This window comes from Sebastes umbrosus, chromosome 14 (genome assembly GCF_015220745.1).
Source record: "Sebastes umbrosus isolate fSebUmb1 chromosome 14, fSebUmb1.pri, whole genome shotgun sequence".
Classification (NCBI taxonomy): domain Eukaryota; kingdom Metazoa; phylum Chordata; class Actinopteri; order Perciformes; family Sebastidae; genus Sebastes; species Sebastes umbrosus.
Window position 1 is genome coordinate 11,700,353 of NC_051282.1, and position 14,000 is coordinate 11,714,352.

At 44.0% G+C, this 14,000-nt stretch overlaps 3 long non-coding RNA genes across 4 annotated transcripts in view; 2 read left to right on the plus strand and 1 right to left on the minus strand.

The window, feature by feature from the left end:
* Positions 1 to 1,032: 1,032 nt before the first annotated feature.
* Positions 1,033 to 14,000, plus strand: part of LOC119501720 — a 15,994-nt gene continuing 3,026 nt past the window's right edge. The window contains exons 1-2 of the long non-coding RNA XR_005209888.1: positions 1,033 to 1,168; positions 6,862 to 6,869. This is a non-coding gene — a long non-coding RNA (uncharacterized LOC119501720). The remainder of the gene's footprint in view (positions 1,169 to 6,861; positions 6,870 to 14,000) is intronic.
* LOC119501723 overlaps positions 1,444 to 14,000 on the minus strand; it is a 22,011-nt gene continuing 9,454 nt past the window's right edge. For both annotated transcript variants that reach the window (XR_005209902.1, XR_005209901.1), the window contains exon 3: positions 1,444 to 1,979. This is a non-coding gene — a long non-coding RNA (uncharacterized LOC119501723). The remainder of the gene's footprint in view (positions 1,980 to 14,000) is intronic.
* On the plus strand, positions 5,456 to 6,411 carry LOC119501724. Its single transcript, XR_005209903.1, has 2 exons — positions 5,456 to 5,701; positions 5,840 to 6,411. It is a non-coding gene; the product is annotated as an uncharacterized LOC119501724 (long non-coding RNA).

Genomic DNA, 14,000 nt, shown 5'->3' on the forward strand with positions numbered 1-14,000 from the left:
AACCACTGACACACTCCACAGAAAACCTAAACACAGAACTGTTCTCCTCCTTTTCATTTAGAAAGAGCAACTATGAGGAAACTCCAACCGTCTACCGACTGATGGAGTTTCCTCATTGGTCGATGACCAGCACTGTTACTTCACCACTCACTCACTCACTCACTCACTCACTCACTCACTCGCTCAGTCAGTCACTCAGTCACTCAGTCAGTCACTCACTCAGTCAGTCAGTCAGTCACTCACTCACTCACTCACTCACTCGCTCAGTCACTCAGTCAGTCACTCACTCAGTCAGTCACTCAGTCACCCAGTGAGTCACTCAGTCACTCAGTCAGTCAGTCACTCACTCAGTCAGTCACTCAGTCACCCAGTCAGTCACTCAGTCACCCAGTCAGTCACCCAGTCACTCACTCACTCAGTCAGTCACTCAGTCACCCAGTCAGTCACTCAGTCACCCAGTCAGTCACTCAGTCACTCAGTCAGTCACTCAGTCACTCACTCACCCAGTCAGTCACTCAGTCACCCAGTCAGTCACTCAGTCACTCACTCACTCAGTCACTCACTCAGTCAGTCACCCAGTCACTCAGTCAGTCAGTCAGTCAGTCACCCAGTCAGTCAGTCAGTCACTCAGTCACTCACTCACTCACTCAGTCAGTCACCCAGTCACTCAGTCAGTCACTCAGTCACTCAGTCAGTCACCCAGTCAGTCACTCAGTCACTCACTCACTCACTCACTCACTCACTCAGTCACCCAGTCACTCAGTCAGTCACCCAGTCAGTCACTCAGTCACTCACTCACTCACTCACTCAGTCAGTCACCCAGTCAGTCACCCAGTCACTCAGTCAGTCACCCAGTCAGTCAGTCAGTCACTCAGTCACTCAGTCAGTCACCCAGTCAGTCACTCAGTCAGTCAGTCACTCAGTCACTCAGTCAGTCACCCAGTCAGTCACTCAGTCACTCACTCACTCACTCACTCACTCACTCACCCAGTCAGTCACTCAGTCACCCAGTCAGTCACCCAGTCAGTCACCCAGTCAGTTACTCAGTCAGTCAGTCACTCAGTCACCCAGTCAGTCACCCAGTCAGTCACCCAGTCAGTCACTCACTTACCCCCCACCACCCACCACGTTGCTTCTTCAGTCTTCAGTCTTCCGTCTTCAGTCTTCAGTCTTCCGTCTTCTTCAGTTAACAGCTGATAGTCCTCGATTGCTCAATGTTGATCCGGAGAGGCCTCATAGAGAACCCCGACCGGCACCGAACAACCCAGCTTTCCAGCAATATTAACCACGATGATCTGAACCTGATCGCAGCGCGGGTCCTATAAGTAAACTTTTCGAGCGAGGACTGTGACGTCAGTCATGACGTCTCTGTTGTCATGACGTCAGTCATGACGTCTGTGTAGTGATGACGATGATCTCCGATCAACCAATCAGTGGGCTAAATGTGATAGTTTATTCAACGTCAGCATAAACATAATTTAATGATATCATGAATAGCTCTGACCCAGATCAGGGTTAATAAATGACCGTATTACAGTGATGAAATATAGTCATTTAAATGCTGTTGAAACAACAGTTATACTGGATGTGTTACAACCCAGAGGTGGTGTAGGGGTGAAGGAAGTAACATACAGCCGGTGTTATCAGGCAATCGCTTGTTTTATTGCCGTGAATGAAATTAAAGTAAAATAAAGCATACAATGGTTTGAATTATAATAACCAAAAACGAGGGTTTCGGGTGGCGCAAAAAGGAAAACACAAAGGCACACACCCTAGCTCTGAATATTATTAAATGACCGTATTCGGATCGGTATCGGTGCATCCCTACTATTCATGCCACTTAACTTCAGATACGATGAAGTGTTTCGGGTGAAGAATGGATGAACACTTGATCCGTTCATGCCCAGAGAGAGGAGGTGAATGCCGGTCAGCTGCGTCTGTAGTAGAGCCGGCGTCTGTCAGGGCCAACGCCTGCATCCCTGAGTGAGACACAGAGCGACATACAGGACACACAGGGAGAAGAAATCTGAAAGTATATTAAGAATATATACAGTATATACAGTATAAGATATATTTTGGGCTAAATGCGATAGTTTATTCAACGTCAGCATCTACATTATTTAATGATATCATGAATAGCTCTGACCCAGAATCAGGGTTATTAAATGACCGTATTCATTATTACTCTACATCCTATATATCACTTTATAGGCTGCACATATGCACATATTACATGTATTTATTGACGGACTGCACACACTATGTTCACCCATTCACTCTGTATCTTTTATATCTCTATTTATTGTTTTTATAATTGTTGTATACCTTTACCTCTCCTTTGTTTCACTCTGTTTGCTGATGTTGCTGCTTTAACACCTGAATTTCCCTCTGGGGATTAATAAAGGTTCATCTTATCTTATCTTATCTTATCTTATGTTATGTTCTTAATGTATATGTTCTTAATATGCCCTTGTACAAAGTATTTCCTTTTATAATTGTAATGTGAATGTAACTGTAATGTAAATGTAATATAACTTATTATTTTAATGGAGGTTCCAGCAAAAAGTATTTCACACGTTTGTACCTGTATAACCGGCGTGACAATAAACATCTTGAATCTTGAATCTTGAATATAGTCATTTAAATGCTGTTGAAACAACAGTTATACTGGATGTAACCTGGACATTTCATAAAAACTTGTTGTGTGGAATCAGGTTGGAGCGTCATAGCCTTTTAAAATTTTACGCAGTAATGTGCAGAAATTGTCAGGAAATAACAGTAAAGTAAGATGAGCAAAATCAATATAATGACAAGTTGTAGTATTAGAATTACCTGTAATTACTATTGGGTAATTATAGAGTCAAATCAAAACATAAACTCTTTATGACTTTATGACAGCTGCTAAATCAGGCCATGTGGCAGACGGATGCTTTGGATAACAATATAATCAAATAATCAAAAACGGGTGTAAGGTGATCCACAAATATGCAGAAAACATTCAAGTATAGTATTGATACAATTCTGCATGAGTCAAGCTTTACCTATATAACACTTTTTAAAATAACGTTACACATTTGGCAAAGTGTGCTGGCAAAAAGCAGAGATATCATGTATGCTGTTATTACTAATGCTAATACTAATCTAATATAGGGAGGCCGGTGACGTCACACGTGACACAGAACATAACTGGTAGGACTGCTGACATCTTCTGTGACGTCGTACATGACATCAATGCACATAAGAATTCCCACAAGAATTGTGACGTCACCTCACAGATATCTGCACTTAATTACAGTCAAATCAAATAGAATAATCCAATAATCCGACCATGCTCACTTTGATTAGTGGCCTGATGATCAAATGTTGCTGCCAGCAGCAGGTGGAGTTAAGGGAAGCTTCAATAGCCTAATGCCAAGCTAGAGGGAAATGTTGATTTACCAGAAGATAAAGGAAGAAATCATTAATAATTTTTCAGTTATTCTCAATTTATGTTGACTTACACTGTAGCCTATTCAAGGTGACATTTGATGTGACTGCATCATTAGAGCTAAATAAATGCAGTATTGCCTTTGGTATTCTTTCTCATTATCCAATTCAATCTGTAGGCCAACAGATATCATATTTTCAGTTGGTTTCATTGTAGCATAAATGCAATATCATATTTCTTTACAATTTGACTTATATAAATAGCTACATAAAAACCTTTTTACTAAACAAATATAGCCTACATTTATGTACACACTGTTGAAATGTATGTTGTATGTAGCCTAATGAAATGCATACAAAATACATTTGAAGTAGGATATATTGCCAAGATATGCGTATAAATATATCCAACACACACTTGCTCAGATATTTACTTGAATGCAGTAGCTTTAAGTAATAATCCATTATGTTTTCATATGAATCATTCAGTGCATTATCTTCTGATTGCTATATGCAACACAAATGCTATGAAAGGTCCTCTTGTGCACAGAAATTGAGTGTTTTTACAGCAGCAATAACTATGTATTTCTTATTTGTAGTATGTATTTCCTAATTAGAAACGCTGTGAAGAGAGAGGGTAAAAGATAGAATTTACAGAAACACAAACTTCAACAACAGAAAATCTCACAGGACAGGCCACACTCAGGGTAAATAAGCTCATTGGTGTTGCAGGACAAGCAGCCAGACATAAATGTCCTGTTAGACAGGAGAAATGGTGAGACAGAAGCATCATGCTATTGTTAGACAGGTCTCTCAGCCAGCAGTCCCTGAGTAAAGACACTCCCTGAGTTACAAACGCTCCTCTACTGCCTCCTGCTGGCCAGGACAGGATCCAACACTGATCCACAGTGGACTAACACAATAGGAATCCCAAAAATACACTTCATCTTACATCAAAACACAATAAATACTTAAACTTCAATGTGATTACATTCTGTGTGGGTCACATTCTTCCCAAGCCCAAAATATAAACTCGACTAAATATCAGTATACAGCACCGCAAATATGAATAGAAAAGCAACCCACATTTATTATACAGCATCCCAAATACGCTTTCCAGGGAATATTTGAGCGTCTGTGTCAGGAGACACAACATGCAGTGTGTGTATTTTGTAAGGGACGATTATATCTGTGGGTTACAAGTTGAGGTACAAACATGTCTTTTATTATGAATTGATAAAGTTGCTGCATCAGGTTACATTTCCGTGCTGTGCTCAATACTGCCTCTATTGGAGCCTAAATACTGTGTAATCTGGCTGCTTACATGATGCATAAAGTGAGAACTGCTGACATCTCAGAATTGATTAGTACTTGAGTAAATGTACTTAGTTACATTCCACCTCTGGTGACAGTTATGAAGCTGAGACACATAGTAGACTATTCAGATATATTCTATATGTCATCTTATTTCATTTGAGAAAGAAAGAAACTCTTTTCGAAAGTGACAATATCGACGTCTCCGATCAATCAATCAATCAATCAATTAATGAGCTATGCGATAGTTGTGTGATGTTTTTAAATAGTAATATTAATAGTAGCGACAGTAGCGACCGGTGGCTTGCTATATACAGTCAGTGCAATGGCACTGTATGTGATGCAGCTCATACAGGTTCATGACATCCCAGTTTTCTGACATATCTGTGACTTCTACAACATGTACAAAGCAGCAGCAGTGGTTCTTTCTTTCATGGTTGATGGAGGAAAGAGAGGCGAAAATTTGAAGCACAACATAACGTAACTTAAATGAACATAAACAATAGCACATGCTCAACAACAGCACTATGTAATGATGGAGAAGGTGCCTGATGCAGAGCAGCACCTGATGCAGAGCACCACCTGATGCTGGTGCGCCCTGAGCAGAAAAGCCCCAATCAAGCGATGCTCTCTCTCTTTCTCTTTCTCTTTCTCTCTCCTTCACCTGGACTCATCCCTGCCAGAACCTGCTGCCTTTGTTTGTCTTTTCTTTAGTTTTCACTCACAACACATCACACTTCATCATGCTCACACATCCACATCTACATTACTGATGTTACTGACTGACACACTCCACATTGGTAGTTACTTCTGTATATCCTTAATTTATTTATAATAAATATCTTTAATTTACAATCATTCACTGCGTCCTTTCCCGTATTTGTCATGTCCTAGGAGCCGGGCTATGACAGATTGAGGGCTCGTCCAGCTGTTTCCTGCCGCGACGTGTAGATAAGATCTGGTAATGTGTATTTTTGTGCTTTTGGGCATTTTGATAATTAGTCGAGCTCTTTGTGATTTGTTTGGACCATTTGGGTCAGTTAAACGGTAAAAGCTGTCTGCAGCAGAAGTTTGATCGTGGCCTGTTTGTGTGTTTCAGAAAATTTGGTGCGCGTGTGCGTAAAGTTGGTTTGGAGCGCCCGCAGCACGGCGCGCTCTGCTCCTCTGTTTACCTGCTGTAGTACCGCAGGTAACCGGATCGGCTTGTGAGTGCGCGAATGTTGGTTTGAGGGAAAGGACAACGCATTTGGACTTTACAGGGTAAGTTAAGAAAGAAAACGTAAACAGAAAACTGTTCTCCGCTTTTCATTTTGAAAGAGCAACAATGAGTCATGATCATTGGTCGTTGACCAGAACTGTTACTTCATCATTCTCTCAGCCAATCTGGCCGACCAGTCCTGAGACTAACCAGGCTCTCTCTCTCCAGAGGAGGTCTGAACCTGGTCCCCGCGGGCTCCAGGCCTGAGAAGGGCTGATAGTCCTCATGTAGCTCAGAGGAGAGCCGGTCCGAGCCTCTACTCCAGACTGACGCATTGTCAGAAAGGAGCTGTCCTCTAGGCTGACCTTCAGTGACCTTCAGTCAGCCTAGAGGAGAGGTTCCGGCCGGATCTGCTCCGAACAACCTAGCTTTTCAGCCAATCCCTTACACGGGTTCCCCCTTTAGAAAAAGCTTAAAAAGCTTTTCAGCAATCTCCTAGGTACGAAATTTGAACCTGATCGCAGAGCGGGTCCTATAAGTAAACTTTTCGAGCGAGGACTTTGACGTCAGTCATGACGTCATGACATCAAAGACGATGATCTCCGATCAACCAATCAATGGGTTAAATGCGATAGTTTATTCAACGTCATCATCAACATTATTTAATGATATCATGAATAGCTCTGACCCAGAATCAGGGTTATTAAATGACCGTATTCCAATGATGAAATATCGTCATTTAAATGCTGTTGAAACAACAGTTATACTGGATGTAACCTGACATTTCATCCAATATATCTATATATATCTATATATATATATATCTATGTCAAATGTATTTTGTATGCATTACATTAGGCTACATACACCATACATTTCCACATTTTGTACATAAATGTAGGCTATATTTGTTTAATAAAAAGGTTTTTATGTAGCTATTTATACAAATCAAATTGTAAACAAATATGATATTAGCCCAATACCAAAGGCAATACTGCATTTATTTAGCTCTAATGATGCAGTCACATCAAATGTCACCTTGAATAGGCTACAGTGTAAGTCAACATACATTGAGTATAACTGAAAACATATTAATGATTTCTTCCTTTATCTTCTGGTAAATCAACATTTCCCTCTAGCTTGGCATTAGGCTATTGAAGCTTCCCTTAACTCCACCTGCTGCTGGCAGCAACATTTGATCATCAGGCTACTAATCAAAGTGAGCATGGTCGGATTATTGGATTATTCTATTTGATTTGACCGTAATTGAGTGCAGACTATCTGTGAAGTGACGTCACAATTCTTGTGGGGATTCTTATGTTCTGTGATGTCATGTACGACGTCACAGAAGATGTCAGCAGTCCTACCAGTTATGTTCTATGTCATGTGTGACGTCACCGTCTGCCACATGGCCTGATTTAGCAGCTGTCATAAAGTCATAAAGAGTTTATGTTTTGATTTGACTCTATAATTACCCAATAGTAATTACAGGTAATTCTAATACTACAACTTGTCATTATATTGATTTTGCTCATCTTTACTTTTATTTCCTGACAATTTCTGCACATTACTACGTCAAATGTTAAAGGGCTATGACGCTCCAACCTGATTCCACACAACAAGTTTTTATGAAATGTCCAGGTTACATCCAGTATAACTGTTGTTTCAACAGCATTTAAATGACTATATTCAAGATTCAAGATGTTTATTGTCACGCCGGTTATACAGGTACAAACGTGTGAAATACTTTTTGCTGGGAAGCTCCGTTAAAATAATAAGTTATATTACATTTACATTACAATTATAAAAGGAAATACTTTGTACAAGGGCATATTAAGAACATATACATTAAGAACATATACATTATATACAGTATAACTGTTGTTTCAACAGCATTTAAATGACTATATTTCATCATAGGAATACGGTCATTTAATAACCCTGATTCTGGTTCAGAGCTATTCATAATATTATTAAATAATGTTTATGCTGACGTTGAATAAACTACCGCATTTAGCCCACTGATTGGTTGATCGATCATCGTCTGTGATGTCATGACTGACGTCATAGTCCTTTCCTACCTAGGAGATTGCTGAAAAGCTAGGTTGTCCGGAGCAGATCCGGCCGGAACCTCTGCTGTAGGCTGACTGGAAGGTCACTGACTGAAGGTCACTGACTGGAAGGTCACTGACTGAAGGTCAGCCTAGAGGACAGCTCCTTTCTGACAACGGGGTCAGTCTGGAGTAGAGGCTCGGACCGGCTCTCCTCTGAGCTACATGAGGATTATCAGCCCTTCTCAGAACAGGAGCCGCGGGGACCAGGTTCAGACCTCCTCTGGAGAGAGAGAGCCTGGTTACACACAGGACAAGGCCGGAAAAAACATGCAGTGATAGCAGAACCAACAATGGGCAGAAGAGCCAAAACGTTATCACCCACTACAAAGTGGCGATAATCAGCAGAACGATCAGCTTGAGTTTTCATCCCAGATTGTGAGCTAATCAGCGCATTATTCCAGTCTACACCTTCCTCACTCATGAACACATCACTATCAACAAAGTAACCGACATCTGCCTCTTTGAGCTGTTCTCCTCTCACCACAGCCGCGGAACATTTCTGAGGACTCTGGTCCACCTTTTTATCCATAACGAGCTGCCCTCGTTCCAACTAACCGGGGTTCATCAGGAACGGTGGTTTCGCGGTACCTCGGCCGTTTTGATGTCCACACAAGACTCTTGACACCGGTTCACTCTCCGGTTCTGTCTCTCCTGCAAAGATTGGCATACAAACACTGTCAGACAACATGATGTCCTGCTGTTTCTGTTGCCTGATCGCGCGTAATTACGCACGAAGGGTACAGTTTGGCTGTACGTCGGCCTCAACGTGATCAGCAGGTGAATTAAACACCTCCAGAGCAGGAGATACTTTTCCTCCGGTAATATCGTTTCCAGTGGCGGCTGGTGGAATTGTTTCTCGGTTTGGCTGTGCCACATCCAATCAATTTCAGCAAACATCCCGGTATGATTTAATGCATCAAAAACACATTACTACCTTGCAGTTAAATAATTAACAATTATTTTATTCCAACAGGAAGAGTAAATAATACTTTGAAAAAACACAACAGTATAAAATGTACTCAGTGGCGGAATGTAACTAAGTACTTAAATACAATTTTGAGGTATACTTCTACTTTACTTGAGTATTTCCATGTTCTGCTACTTTCTACTTCTACATCTCAGAGGGAATAGTAGACTTTTTACTCCACTACATTTATCTGACAACTTTAGTTACTTTACAGATTCAGATTATTAACACAAAATATAATCGCATTACAATCAAATTACACATATTACTGGGTGCATTCCATATTTAAAACACAAATATTGACATTTTGTATAATTTTTATTATTAGTAGTAGTATTATTATTAGTAGTAGTATTATTAGTAGTATTATTATTAGTAGTAGTATTAGTAGTAGTAGTAGTAGTAGTAGTAGGAGCCGGTCAGCACTGATAGAATCACAGACTACGATCCGCCCGTGACGCGTAAAATACGCCCGGGTGTCTGGTCCTCTGGCTCACCTGTCAGTGACACCAGCCCGTCCAATACAAAGGGCTTAAAACATCTGGATCTGGACTCTCAACATCATGTTCACTCTGGCCAGCTGGAACTACAGGTGATACTGATTTAATCAAACCTATATGTCTTTGGGTTGGGACACATCAGGTGAAGATTGCTGCTGCTCCTTTCGCGTTTGAGGAGCAAGCAACTCACAATAATGTGTGTGTGGTCTGAGGACAATAAAAACACTCTCTCTCCTCCCGGTGGAAAGAGGGAGCTTTTGGAAAATTGTCCGCTGTGGCTGATGGAGGAAAGAGAGGCGAACATTTGCTTCTCGCTTGGTGTGAATGCACGATAATACAATACGAAGCACAACATAACGTAACTTAAACGAATATAAACAACAGCACATGCTCAACAACAGCACTATGTGATGATACATTGAACCACTGACACACTCCACAGAAAACCTAAACACAGAACTGTTCTCCTCCTTTTCATTTAGAAAGAGCAACTATGAGGAAACTCCAACCGTCTACCGACTGATGGAGTTTCCTCATTGGTCGATGACCAGCACTGTTACTACACCACTCACTCACTCACTCACTCACTCACTCACTCACTCACTCACTCGCTCACTCACTCACTCACTCACTCACTCACTCGCTCAGTCAGTCACTCAGTCACTCAGTCACCCAGTCAGTCACTCAGTCACTCACTCAGTCACTCACTCACTCACTCAGTCAGTCACTCAGTCACTCAGTCACTCACTCAGTCACTCACTCAGTCAGTCACTCAGTCAGTCACTCAGTCACTCAGTCACTCAGTCAGTCACTCAGTCAGTCACTCAGTCACCCAGTCAGTCAGTCACTCACTCACTCACTCACTCGCTCAGTCAGTCACTCAGTCACCCAGTCAGTCACTCAGTCACCCAGTCAGTCACTCAGTCACTCAGTCAGTCACCCAGTCACTCAGTCAGTCACCCAGTCAGTCACTCAGTCACTCAGTCAGTCACTCACTCACTCACTCACTCACTCACTCACTCAGTAAGTCACTCAGTCACTCACTCAGTCACTCACTCACTCACTCAGTCAGTCACTCAGTCACTCAGTCACTCACTCAGTCACTCACTCAGTCAGTCACTCAGTCAGTCACTCAGTCGCTCAGTCACTCAGTCAGTCACTCAGTCACTCAGTCACTCAGTCACTCACTCAGTCACTCACTCAGTCACTCAGTCACTCACTCAGTCAGTCACTCAGTCAGTCACTCACTCAGTCACTCAGTCAGTCACTCAGTTTCTCACTCAGTCACTCAGTCAGTCAGTCACCCAGTCAGTCACTCAGTCACTCAGTCAGTCACCCAGTCAGTCACTCAGTCACTCACTCACTCACTCACTCAGTCAGTCACCCAGTCACTCAGTCAGTCACCCAGTCAGTCACTCAGTCACTCACTCACTCACTCACTCAGTCAGTCAGTCACCCAGTCAGTCAGTCAGTCACTCAGTCACTGTCAGTCACCCATTCAGTCACTCAGTCACTCACTCACTCACTCACTCACTCAGTCAGTCACCCAGTCAGTCAGTCAGTCACTCAGTCACTGTCAGTCACCCATTCAGTCACTCAGTCACTCACTCACTCACTCACTCAGTCAGTCACCCAGTCACTCAGTCAGTCACTCAGTCACTCAGTCAGTCACCCAGTCAGTCACTCAGTCACTCACTCAGTCACTCACTCAGTCACTCAGTCACTCACTCAGTCAGTCACTCAGTCAGTCACTCAGTCAGTCACTCAGTCAGTCACTCAGTTTCTCACTCAGTCACTCAGTCAGTCAGTCACCCAGTCAGTCACTCAGTCACTCAGTCAGTCACTCAGTCAGTCACCCAGTCACCCAGTCAGTCACTCAGTCACTCACTCACTCACTCACTCAGTCAGTCACCCAGTCACTCAGTCAGTCAGTCAGTCACTCAGTCACCCAGTCAGTCACCCAGTCAGTCACCCAGTCACTCAGTCAGTCACTCAGTCAGTCAGTCAGTCACTCAGTCACTCACTCACTCACTCACTCAGTCAGTCACCCAGTCACTCAGTCAGTCACTCAGTCACTCAGTCAGTCACCAAGTCAGTCAGTCAGTCACTCACTCACTCACTCACTCACTCAGTCAGTCACCCAGTCACTCAGTCAGTCACCCAGTCAGTCACTCAGTCACTCACTCACTCACTCACTCACTCAGTCAGTCACCCAGTCACTCAGTCAGTCACCCAGTCAGTCAGTCAGTCACTCAGTCACTCAGTCACTCAGTCAGTCACCCAGTCACCCAGTCAGTCACTCAGTCACTCACTCACTCACTCACTCAGTCAGTCACCCAGTCAGTCAGTCAGTCACTCAGTCACTCAGTCACTCAGTCAGTCACCCAGTCACCCAGTCAGTCACTCACTCACTCACTCACTCACTCACTCAGTCAGTCACCCAGTCAGTCAGTCAGTCACTCAGTCAGTCACTCAGTCACTCAGTCAGTCACCAAGTCAGTCAGTCAGTCACTCACTCACTCACTCACTCAGTCAGTCACCCAGTCACTCAGTCAGTCACCCAGTCAGTCACTCAGTCACTCACTCACTCACTCACTCACTCAGTCAGTCACCCAGTCACTCAGTCAGTCACCCAGTCAGTCAGTCAGTCACTCAGTCACTCAGTCACTCAGTCAGTCACCCAGTCACCCAGTCAGTCACTCAGTCACTCACTCACTCACTCACTCAGTCAGTCACCCAGTCAGTCAGTCAGTCACTCAGTCACTCAGTCACTCAGTCAGTCACCCAGTCACCCAGTCAGTCACTCACTCACTCACTCACTCAGTCAGTCACCCAGTCACTCAGTCAGTCACTCAGTCACTCAGTCAGTCACCCAGTCAGTCACTCAGTCACTCACTCACTCACTCACTCAGTCAGTCACCCAGTCACTCAGTCAGTCACCCAGTCAGTCACTCAGTCACTCACTCACTCACTCACTCAGTCAGTCACCCAGTCACTCAGTCAGTCACCCAGTCAGTCAGTCAGTCACTCAGTCAGTCACCCAGTCAGTCACTCAGTCACTCACTCACTCACTCACTCAGTCAGTCACCCAGTCACTCAGTCAGTCACCCAGTCAGTCACTCAGTCACTCACTCACTCACTCACTCAGTCAGTCACCCAGTCACTCAGTCAGTCACCCAGTCAGTCAGTCAGTCACTCAGTCACTCAGTCACTCAGTCACTCACTCAGTCACTCACTCAGTCAGTCACTCAGTCAGTCACTCAGTCGCTCAGTCACTCAGTCAGTCACTCAGTCAGTCACTCAGTCACCCAGTCAGTCAGTCACTCACTCACTCACTCACTCGCTCAGTCAGTCACTCAGTCACCCAGTCAGTCACTCAGTCACCCAGTCAGTCACTCAGTCACTCAGTCAGTCACCCAGTCACTCAGTCAGTCACCCAGTCAGTCACTCAGTCACTCAGTCAGTCACTCAGTCAGTCACTCACTCACTCACTCACTCACTCACTCACTCAGTAAGTCACTCAGTCACTCACTCAGTCACTCACTCACTCACTCAGTCAGTCACTCAGTCACTCAGTCACTCACTCAGTCACTCACTCAGTCAGTCACTCAGTCAGTCACTCAGTCGCTCAGTCACTCAGTCAGTCACTCAGTCACTCAGTCACTCAGTCACTCACTCAGTCACTCACTCAGTCACTCAGTCACTCACTCAGTCAGTCACTCAGTCAGTCACTCACTCAGTCACTCAGTCAGTCACTCAGTTTCTCACTCAGTCACTCAGTCAGTCAGTCACCCAGTCAGTCACTCAGTCACTCAGTCAGTCACCCAGTCAGTCACTCAGTCACTCACTCACTCACTCACTCCAGTCAGTCACCCAGTCCACTCAGTCAGTCACCCAGTCAGTCACTTCAGTCACTCACTCCTCACTCACTCACTCACTCAGTCAGTCAGTCACCCAGTCAGTCAGTCAGTCAGCTCAGTCACTGTCAGTCACCCATTCAGTCACTCAGTTCACTCCTCACTCACTCACTCACTCAGTCAGTCACCCAGTCAGTCAGTCAGTCACTCAGTCACTGTCAGTCACCCATTCAGTCACTCAGTCACTCACTCACTCACTCACTCAGTCAGTCACCCAGTCACTCAGTCAGTCACTCAGTCACTCAGTCAGTCAGTCACCCAGTCAGTCACTCAGTCACTCAGTCAGTCACTCACTCAGTCACTCAGTCACTCACTCAGTCAGTCACTCAGTCAGTCACTCAGTCAGTCACTCAGTTTCTCACTCAGTCACTCACTCAGTCAGTCACTCAGTCAGTCAGTCACTCAGTCACTCAGTCAGTCACTCAGTCAGTCACCCAGTCACCCAGTCAGTCACTCAGTCACTCACTCACTCACTCACTCAGTCAGTCACCCAGTCACTCAGTCAGTCAGTCAGTCACTCAGTCACCCAGTCAGTCACCCAGTCAGTCACCCAGTCACTCAGTC